The sequence below is a fragment of the Vombatus ursinus genome, unplaced genomic scaffold (assembly GCF_900497805.2).
Source record: "Vombatus ursinus unplaced genomic scaffold, bare-nosed wombat genome assembly UNPS02012179.1, whole genome shotgun sequence".
Taxonomy (NCBI): Eukaryota; Metazoa; Chordata; class Mammalia; order Diprotodontia; family Vombatidae; genus Vombatus; species Vombatus ursinus.
In genome coordinates this window covers 3,493-14,352 of record NW_020951957.1, presented here as the reverse complement: position 1 = coordinate 14,352, position 10,860 = coordinate 3,493, and the positions used below count along the sequence as shown (strand labels likewise).

The 10,860-nt window shown below is 48.6% G+C and overlaps 1 pseudogene; it reads right to left on the bottom strand.

Annotated features, from left to right (window-relative positions):
* Positions 1-6,707: 6,707 nt before the first annotated feature.
* LOC114039693 lies at positions 6,708-10,510 on the bottom strand (annotated as a pseudogene).
* Between the last annotated feature and the right edge of the window lie 350 nt (positions 10,511-10,860).

Genomic DNA, 10,860 nt, shown 5'->3' with positions numbered 1-10,860 from the left:
CAACTGTGTCCTCTGGATGATTAATAAAATAAATTATCCACATAAATTATCCTTTATCCACAGAACATTTGGCTTTTTTGGGGGCCTATATATGAGAGGTGTTGTCTTAGGTGTTATACACTGAAATCTGCAGGAAATAAGTGGCAGGGAGGGAATAAACATTTATATACTTCTACTATGTACCAGGTTCTGTGCTAAGATATATCTATACCTATACCTATATCTATACTTATACCTATTATCTATATCTATATATCTATACACATATAGATACATATGCATATATACACATATATCAGCTAAGTGGCTTAGTGGATAGAGCACTGGGCTTGGAATCAGGAAATTCATCTTCATGAGTTCAAATTCAGCCTCAGACACTTACTAGTTGTGTGACTCTGGGCAAGTGATATAACCCGGTTTGCTTCCATTCTTCATCTGTAAAATGAGCTGCAGAAGGAAATGGCAAACCACTCCAATATCTTTGCCAAGAAAACCTCAAAATAGGGTCACGGAGGGTCAGACATGACAGTGTGTGTATGTGTGTATAATTATAATTAACTAATTATTATCTCATTTCATCCTCATAACAACCCTTGAGATAGGTGTTATTATTATCCCTATTTTACAATTGAGAAAACTAAGGCAAACAAAGGTTAAGTGACCCATACCACCAGCTCCCTGTAAGTGAGATCTTACCGTTTTTTCCCCCCATGATCTTTATTTTCTGATTCAGCCAGCCCAAACCTGTCTAGGTTGTATGCTAGATTAAGCACTTGGTTTCTAGCCAAGGAAGTTTGGGTTTGGCAAAGCTACTAGGTGCTTTAGTCATTCTAGAATCTGCTTCCTCAACCTTAATTCCTGCTGTGGGAGTCTGACAGGCTTTGGCAGGCACCCCCCTCTCTCTGCTTCTTTTTCCTTCTTTTGTTCCATTGTGATTCCTTTCCTTGGCTTTGAGATTGCAAAGAACCTAATTGTAATCCCATTCTTTGCTTTTGAAAACCTTGCCCTTTCCCTTTGACCCCTTGGGTCACCGGATATGAATAACGCTCCCTTATCTGGACTACAGATATTTCCTCTCTTGGGCTTCAGAACATCCCCACATGGATCTCTGGCATTTACCTCCTTTACTTACCTAAATATATCAGTGACTCCAGCCCTTGGAAAATCTCTTGTTCTCTCATTGCACCATTGATTAGAGCTATAATTAGGGTGGGGGCATTGGGCTTTGTCCTAGGGTAGAGACATAGGGGATGTACTTCCTCTGCTCCTCTTCTCAGGCGGCTCATTCTTTGGATAAGGAACAAGCAGGGATAGGATCTACCTACTCCTATACCAGCTCATGGGAGAGGGGCAGCATTCTGCCAGCCTATGGATAAGTGGCATGCTGGGAAGAGGTCCCCTGAACCTCGAATTTTAGGATCCTAGGCTCTCTGGAGACAGGAAGCGGGATGCTCTGGTGAAGGGGATATGCTACCCTGTGCCATGTTCAGTTCAGAAAGGGGTAATACAGCCATAGGTAAGCCCTGGGTGAGCAGTAGTCTGAAAAGTCATCACATAGAACAGTGGTCTCAAACTCCAATAGAAACACATCCTGTGAGAGGCATATTGACTTAGAAAACCATCCATTAATATAATCTATGTTGTTTTATATTTTTATTTATTACATTAAACATTTCCCACACATTTTAATCTGGTTTGGGATATTGCAGCTTTATTTCAACACCTCTGCCCTAGACTGCAATTGTCTCCACTCATGTTTCAAGTGACTTTTCATCAGCTACCAACACTCTATCTTTGACCCAGCCTCTATACCAGGGATTTTTTAAGTTGGGATTGATGGATCCCAAGGGGCCTGTGGATCCATTTCAGGAGGCCTATGGATTTAGATAGGGAAATATTACATTTTTATTTTTACTTACCTCTAATTGAAATTTAGCATTTCCATCAATCATTTAAAAAATATTCTGAGAATGAGTACATAGGTTTCACTAGACTGCCAAAGTGGTCCATGACATAAAGAAAGAAGTGCTCTAGATGTTCTGTATGAGCATTCTGATTTCCTCCTTTCTGAAGGCCACGACATCTCCAATCCTCCTGGTCCTTTTCCCTGGGAGTCCAATTTCTAGATTGCTGCCAGCACAGAGTCCCCTGTGACTCCCTCAGTTTCTCCTGTTCAGATCCCACTGCACAGTATGCCTCTTTATACAGATGAGTCCTCCACTCTTTTTTTTCTCTCTCTCTTTTTTTTAAGGCAGTTGGGGTTAAATGACTTGCCCAGGGTCACACAGTTAGTAAGTGTCTGGATTTGAACTCAGGTCCTCCTGACTTCAGGGCCGGTGCTCTATCCACTGCGCCACCTCGCTGCCCCCCAGTATGCTTCTTGCTCAGTTCCTTTGACTCTTTAATGAAGGTCAGGGGCCTGAACACAGATCCACTCTGCAGTTCAGGAACAATTCTACACCCTGGCTGGGTGGTTTATTCTCCCCCACATCCCAGCTTTCAAGATGAACCATTCCCAGATGCTTCTACCCTTCTCCAGAGGAGTATTTTACTTGGATCATTGACTTGAGATCTGGAACAACCTTAGAGACAGTTTATCCAAGGATTCTTTACCTTTTTTTGTGTCACGGTCCCCCTTTGGCAGTCTGGTGAAGCCTATGGAATCCTTATCCAGATAATGCTTTAAATAATTGAAGGAAATGCAAATTTTCTCTTAGCTTTTAGTGAAAATTACGAGGCATTTTAAAAAATACAAGTTCACAGACACACCTGTAATCTATCCACAGATTCCCCGGGGGTCTGGGATACCAGGTTAAGAACTCCTGATTTACACTATTGATTAGAGAAATACAAATTACAACAACTCTGAAGTATCACATCACACCTACCAGATTGGGTAACATGACAAAAAAGGAAAATGACAAATTTTGGAGGTGTGGGAAAATTGGAACACTAATGCATTGTTGGTACAGTTGTGAACTGATCCAACCATTTTGAAGAGCAATTTGGAACAATGCCAAAAGGGCTATAAAACTATGCATATACTTTCACCCAGCAATACCACTTCTAGGTCTGTATCCCAAAGAGATTATACTAATGGAAAAGGACACATATATTTATATTTTATTTATTTTAGGCAACTGGGGTTAAGTGACTTGCCCAGGATCACACAGCTAGTAAGTGTCAAGTGTTTGGTCTGAGGCTGAATTTGAACTCAGGTCCTCCTGAAGTCAGGACTGGTGCTCTATCCACTGCACCACCTACCTGACCTGGTCCATATATTTATAGCAGCTTTTTTTGTGGTGGCCAAGAATTGGAAATTAAGGGCATGCCCATTAAATGGGGAGTGGCTGAATAAGTTGTGGTATATGAATGTAATAGAATACTATTGTTCCATAAGACATGATGAACAGGTAGGCTTCAGAAAAAACCTGGACTTACACCAACTAATGCTGAGTGAAGTGAGCAGACCTAAGAGAATATTACACACAGTAACAGCAATTTTGTGCAATGACCAGCGTAGATAGACTTAACTCTTCTCAGCAATACAAGGATCTATGACAGTTCCAAAACACTCATGATGGAAAATGCTATCTACAACCAGAAAAAGAAACAGGGAGTCTGAATGAGATCAAAGCATACTGTTTCCCCCCCCCTCCCCTCTCTGTCTGTCTCTGGTTCCTTCTTCTGGTTTTTCTCTTTGGTTCTAGTTCTACTTAGCAACATGACTAAGACTCCTAATTTAATCCAGCCCTGTAGTTGGAGTCAAAAGGACACCAAGGCTCTGAAAACTGAGGGACATGTCCGTAGTAGTTCAGATAGAAAGCAATGAAGGTGGTATGTAACTCCAGCTTTTAGCCTCCAAGTCCAGGGATTGAAGTCAAAACTTGTGACAAAAAAAAAACTGAGTGATGTTTTTCATAAGGAATAAAGGAGTGCTCCCAACAAGAAGGGGGCTCTCATGACATTAGAGAGATTTACCAAACTCAAAGGATTATAGAATATTAGAAATGGAAGAGAACCAGAGAACCCATGATTAAACATCTGAAGGTGGGCTCCATCAGAGATTCAAGCACTTGGATGGGGTAAAAAATTACATCATTAATTTCACTGACCTCTAATTGAAACTTAGGATTTCTATCAGCTATTTTAAAACTTTAATAAGGGAAGGGATCCATAGGATTTAACAGGATGCCAAAAGGGTCCCATCACATAAGACCTTAAGAACCACTGTAGGGATGCTATCCAGAAGTCACTGCTTTTCAGGATTCAGTACCACAACACTTTCTTCTTCCTAGCCTCAGGCAACCCCTTTCCCCTGCCTCTCTGCAATCAAAGAGCATCATCACTTTTGCATAGAACAGGTAAGAACCGGCTACAAGAGCATCATGGCTTCCAGAATAGTTGTGCTAGGAAAGACCTGAGCCATACTCCAGTGCAGGGCTGGGCAAGCTGCAGCCTCCAGGCCACTTGTGGCCTTCAGGGTCCTGGGGTAGGGCCTTCTGACTGAGTCCAAGTTTCCCTGAAGAAACCCTTGTATGTAGGGCATTTGTTCTGTGAAGTTTGGATTCAGTCAGTGGGTGGCACTTGAGGACCTAGAGGGCCACACGTGGCCCCGAGGCCTCAGCTTCCCCAGCCCTGCCTAGGCAAGGATTTCATGTGACCAAGAAGCGACTGGTACGAGGTCACACAATCGGTTAGCAGCAGAATGCCTCCCCAGAAAGCCCCACTTCCTTTCTACTTGCAGGTGGCCTCCCCGGGCCAAACCCCTTCTGCCCTGTGGTGTGTGTTCCTTTTAGGGGTAAGGTCTGATGGGATGAATTCTGGGTTTGAATAGAAGCAAGGATCAACCAGATAGACTTGATGCTCATTGGATTGAATAATCACACATCACTTTATTGACCAACATGAGAAGAAGAATACAGACAGCCACTTGCAGTGTCCTGTTCAGTCGCTCGGCCTAGACAGTCCCCCTTATTCCTCAGCGTCCATTGGCAGGCCTCTGCCGGTTCCTCTCCTGGGCAGATCATGAGGGAGCCAGGGCTGCTTTCTCTCTGAGGAAGCTAAGGAGAGACGTCAGGGGGAAGAGGTCCTCCAGAGGCTACGTTTGAGAGACTGTGGACAGGGCAACTGTCTGTGACATCATCAAAGGCGCTATGTCCCCTGGCATAATCCAGAAAAGTGTCCACTGGCTGACGAGGCGGGCTGGACTGAAAGCCCCTTTGTGAATTCCACAGGAAGAAACCACTTTCAGTTGTAGCAGCTGCTAGGGTCCTTCCGTCTCCACAGGCTGATGAGAGCTTCCCCTTCCTGCTCAGCGAATCCTTACAGATGCCCAGTTCCCACTCTGTCAAATCTGCCACCTCTACTTCCCAACGAGGTTTGTGGGAGATGAAGGTCTGGGCCCCCAAAACAGCAAGGACACGGTCCAGTCTGTCTCCGTGGTCAGGCAGGTATTCAGGGACACTTGCACTCTGGACACTCTTCAAATCTTCAGACAGGATGGGCTTCAGCGAGGATGGGGCTGATTCGGCATCAAGAGTTCTATCCGGCTGGAAACTCTGGAGCACTTCTCTCAAGCCTGTCATGCGACAGGCGGTCCAGGCAGGGGGAGCAAGCTCTGCTTCTTGAGGTAGGCACTCCTCGCTCCTTTTCCACGGGCCCTTTCTTTCCCGGAGCACTTGCAAAGGGCACCTGGTCCAAATTCTCCTCCCCTTCTACCATCCCGGGTTGTAGATCATGGATTTGTTGGGGCGGCTTGGCTTTGCTGTGCTCCACTTTGACCACGTTGTCTCTGGATTCCTGCTCCAGCCTTTGCAGGTGTGGCCATTGTTCATACCGGGAGAACTGGTGCAACTTCCCACCTTCAGCAAGACTGGACTGTTGCAAAGCGTCGGCATCCTCTTTCCAGCCTGTCTCTCTCTCCTTCTCACTAGCTACAAAGCTCCCAAAGGGTGTCTGATCGCTCTAGGGACAGAGCCATCCCTGGTTTTGCTACACACCTAAGCTCTGCACACAGGAGGTGTTCCATCAAGGCTGGATTCAATACAATGGGAGGCATTTTGGCCAAAGAGGGAAAGGGCTGGAGCCTTGGGTTTTCCTCCCACCTCGGTTCTTTCCTGGCTGTGTGCATCTGCCTCTCTAAGCTTCCCTGCTTCGATTGGACCATCTGCGAAGTCCTCTCTCCTCCTGAAAGGCTATGCCTAAGTGTGTCTCCACTGGCCTCTCAGGTCAGCTCTCCTCAGGCCAGCAGGGCCCCCAGCTTCCTCTTCACCTGCGCACTAATTAGAAGAGGCTTGAAGGCACTTGGGGAGTGCTGCTTTCCCCTCAAAGGCCAAAGACCGGTCTTCAGCCCTGACGACGGCACTTGCATAACAAAGACTGCCAGGGATGTCAATCCCTCATCCTTTGAAGCACTGAGATGCCCACTCCCTCCCCGCCCCCCGGGCCCCACCCCCACCCCAGCTGGTAAGCTTTTCCATCCATGAGGTTGACCCAAAAGCAGCCCTCCTAGTTGTTGACTCTAGGGATCTCGGTCCCCCTTTTCCAACTCGGTCTTCTTCACGTAATCTGGACAAGAGCACCGAGCTGGGGCTCGCTGACAAGTCCTGAGTGTTGAGGAATCCGCAAGTGGTGGGCTTTCTGCTGGCCTCCCGCTGCCTCCACATGTTCTCCCAGCAAAGAGACAGAGGCGGGAAGCTCCGAAGCTAGGAGTCCTCGCTGTCACTGCCAGACTCGCTGACTTGTAAGTCACTTCGCAGGATGTCCAGCAGCTGGTTGTTTCCCGGCGGCCGGCTGGGGCCGTTGGTGCCAGGGTTTCCGCCACTCAAGTGCGGCTGAGGAGGCTGGGAGGGGAAGGCCCGGGCGGCCGGCTCGTCCACGTCCATGCTGGCGCCGGCGCTGTCGTCGTCGCTGGAGGAGGAACTCTCGGAATCCGACCAGCTGCTCTCGCTGCTGCTGCTGCTGCTGCTGCTGCTGCTGCTGCTGCAGCTCCCGCTGCCGCCTCCGCTCCTCCTCCTCCTCTTGCTTCTCCTCGTCCTGCTCCTCTCTTCCAGGATTTCCAGCTCTGCCCTGAACTCTCTCTTCAGGTCGTCCAACTGGAGTTGAGGCAAAGGGTTCTCTTTCACTGGAGAGGTTTTTGGCCCAGCCGATGCTTTCCCTGGGGCTCTCCTGGCTACGGGGGGTGGTGGTGCCCCCGTTGGGGGCTGCTCCCTCCGCGCCTCGGTGTGGCTGCTTCCTTCAGTTCTTCTCTTCTTGACCTGAATGCTGCTAGTGAGTTTTTCCAACACGCATTCACCAGTGTCGTGATTAATGATGAGAACACAGTCTCTCTGATACGGTCTCTTGTTTCCTTGGAACACAGACCTCGCATGGGCCGCTCCAGGAATGTGTGGTAGCACAAGTGTGACTTCATCTCCTTTGGCAACCTGGAGTTCTCCTTGAGCTGAAGCGTCGATGGCTGCTGGCTTGAAATCATAGCGGATGGTGTGGAAGAAGGACTTGGGCCTCTCCTGGAAGCTGTCGCCGAGCTTGAGGCAGTGCTCTCGGCCGTCCAGCAGTGGGTTGGCGGTGCGGGCCTTGGCCCTTCGGCCGGCGGGGGGAAGCGGCCTGCAGATAGCGCCCGCTCCGACCCGTGCGCCCGAGATTCTCCACGGACGCTCTTGCCTCCATGTTCCTAGGCCTCTGATTGCTTCCTCCTCAGAGATTCCTCTCTGGACAGAAAAGGCCAGCTCTGGCCCTCGAGCCGTGGCAGCCAAAGATGTTAGCCCTGAGGGGAGGCGGTCCTTTGTTTGTCATCCTCTGCTTAGCCCCTCCCTTGACTCCACCCCCAAAAGGTGCGGCGACCAACCGGCTTTGGAGAGCCCTTCCAGACTCTGCTGTCCGTGTGAGTCCTCGCCATCCAAGGCAACATCTTCACTTCCTCTTAGGACCTGCAATGCTCCCCAGTTCTCCTACCTAACTGAGCAAGCACCCATCTCATTGGCAAGCACCAGGACCATCACGTTTCTGCGCATCTGAGCCTCTGACACGGAAACAGGGCAGGGAAAACTCCCAATCGTCATCTCTTTCCCCAAACTGCACTACCACCCTTCCCCCAGGACTGCCCTTCAATCCTTCCCGCCAGTGGGCATTGGGGAGAAATGCTTGGCATTGCTCAGCGGAAATGGAGTGACAGCATCAATATCCTTTGCAAATGTCTTCTGCGCTGCGATAGCTCTGAACAGAGGGACAGCAAGGTCTACAGGGCAACAACAAGGGTACACAAACAGAAGGGAGCAATAAAGGTTTATGTTGTCAAAAGTCTCCCCTCCATCTCCTACCCTCGACTCCTCTGTTGAGGTCTTATTTATTAAAATGATTCCTTTTACATTTCCTTCTCTGCATATCTTATATTTCCTGATTCAGTGGAAGTTCCTGACTCTATGGTGGCCCCCAATTGTATTGCTTCTCTCCCTGGGACCTACATCCTACCCCCACTTCTTCTTCTTGTTAGCATTTATGTTTTCTCCCCAATTACATATAAAGATGGTTTTCAACGTTCCTTGTGTAAGGTTTTGAGTTCCCAATTTGTCTCCCTCTCTCCCTTCCCTGCCCTCTCCCCCAGGCACCATAGATAGGTCGTATATGTAAAATCAGGCAACACTTATGTCCACATTCTTTGAGAGTTCATTATGAAATTTGTTTTCATCTCTCTTGAATGCGTTCTTCAGAGCATCGATGTTTTCGTTTTCGTTTTCTTTCTTCTGCATTTCATTTTTATTCTCTTTTCCCTCAATGATCTGGGAACAACATATCTGAACAGTCATTTTTATATACGTTTGAGTTCTAAATTCTCTTTCTCCCTCCCTCTCCCCCCTCCTTTCGAAGGCAAGGAATTTGACATAGATTATACTTGTGTAGTCAAGCAAAACATGTCCCCTGTAGCCATGTTGCCCCCAAATTGCAGAGCCCAAAAGGAATACAGAAGGTTTTCTTTGGAAAGTATGCTTGAATCCAAATGCAGTCTCCATCAGTTCTTTCTCTCAAGGTGGAGAGCCTTTTTGATGTCTTTTGGAATCGTCTCAGGTGATTGTATGGCGCCTCCCCATTGCAGGTTTGGCCCTGGCACACCATCATGACTCTCCAACTGCATTCTGGCAGTAGCCCCAGCAGACATCTCTGACCTGAGGAGAGTCTTGGTCCCCTGTTACCTCAAGACTGTGGCATCACTAATATCGGTTCAGAATGCAGGGAGTCCGGGGTCAGATGTTTTGTCACAGCAACACAGGTTCAGGTAATTTCTAGGCAGCGAGGAGATTAATTTGGACCCAGGCCTCAGTAGGCAGCCAGGTGTCTCAGTGGACAGAGTGCTGGGCTTGGAATGGGGAAGGCTTTTCCTCCTGAGCTCCAATGTGTCCTCAGACGCCTAGTAGCTGTGTGACCATGGGCAAGTCACCCAACCCTGTTGGCCTCAGTTTCCTCCTGGGCAAAAGGAAGTGGAGGAGGGAAGGGCAAACTACTCCAGCACCTTTACCTAGAAAAGCCCAAATGGAGTCTTAGCAAATGACTGAAGAAGCTCAATGACAATCCTTAAGTGGAGGAGAAGTCATGTCCCTAGCTACCACCTTGGTTAAGGAGTCATGCATATGGGTGGGATCTGGAGTGTAATGACCCCCTGATGCAGAAGTCCCCGACAGGGAAATGAGCAGAGAGTTTTGTTGGACAACTTTGATGACGAATCAAAGGGATTTGTAAAAGAAGCAAAGGTGTCCTTGGAAAACTGTCCTGCTAGAGGCCATCTTGCATGAGCTCTACTGTAGGCAGAGGTGCTCCAGAATTGGGGTGGAGGATAATTCCTTGACTACAACCGGGAGAGAAAAGCAGAATCAAAAGCAGAGAATAATGGGAAGAGTGGAACAGTTTAGACGCGGTACTCTAGAAAAATTTGACGAGAAGAAATGCATTTTCATTTGGCTGTGTGTGTGTGGGAGTGTGTGTGTTTGGGGGGGGTGGGGGTGGATGCTTGGGAACAGCTTGAGTAAGAAAGGGAATTGCTTCTAGGGGAGCGATACTGTGAGGTGGGTGTGCTGCCGTCTAGGGGTGCTGGGAACCCTGAAATTCAAGGGCAAAAGACACAAGTCCGGTTTGGAAAGCATTCCACTCCAGCCTTCTTTCAGTCAGAGACAAGGTTTATGAACGCAGCCGTTGGGGCGGGGGAGATTCGAAGAATTCGAGCCATTGGCCAGATTTGAAGAATCTGAGCAATCGAATGGGGGATGAGATGGACCTAGTACACAGAAAGAACCGAGCAGGAACGAACTCTGGATGGAATGAAGGGTGGCAAGCAGCTGGGACAATCCGGAAGAAAGACACAGTGAAGTTGTGGGCTAGGTGAGAGGTAAGAGAGAACTGGAGATCGGGGCAAGGTGAAGAGCACAACTCAAGGCAGTGGGAAGCAGCGGGTGCCCCGAGCCAAACCCAGGGCCTTGGGCCCTGTGGGAAAGTCCAGGGCTTTGTAGGTGTCCATCATCAGCGCCCCATCCTCATTCCCGCCTCTGACAAATGGGTCCCAGATTCCTCTGGCTTAAGGTTGAAGCTCTCGGCTTCTGAAACTGCTTCCCACGCTGGCAAAGGGCATAGAGCTGTCCCTGCCTGCAGGGGGTCCCAGGGAGGAGGCTGACTGGAACCCAGCACAGGCTGCATCCAGGGGAGGATGGCAGGACATAGGCTGCTCCCCGCTGTTTCTCACCAACTCTAGCCCAATGGCCTATAGTCTAGAAGACACCAATCTGCAGGGCCCAAAGAGGGGGAGAAGTCAGAGCGAAGAGCCCCATCAACATCACGTCCATTGCACCTGCAGGGTTGTCTGATCTGGTTCCT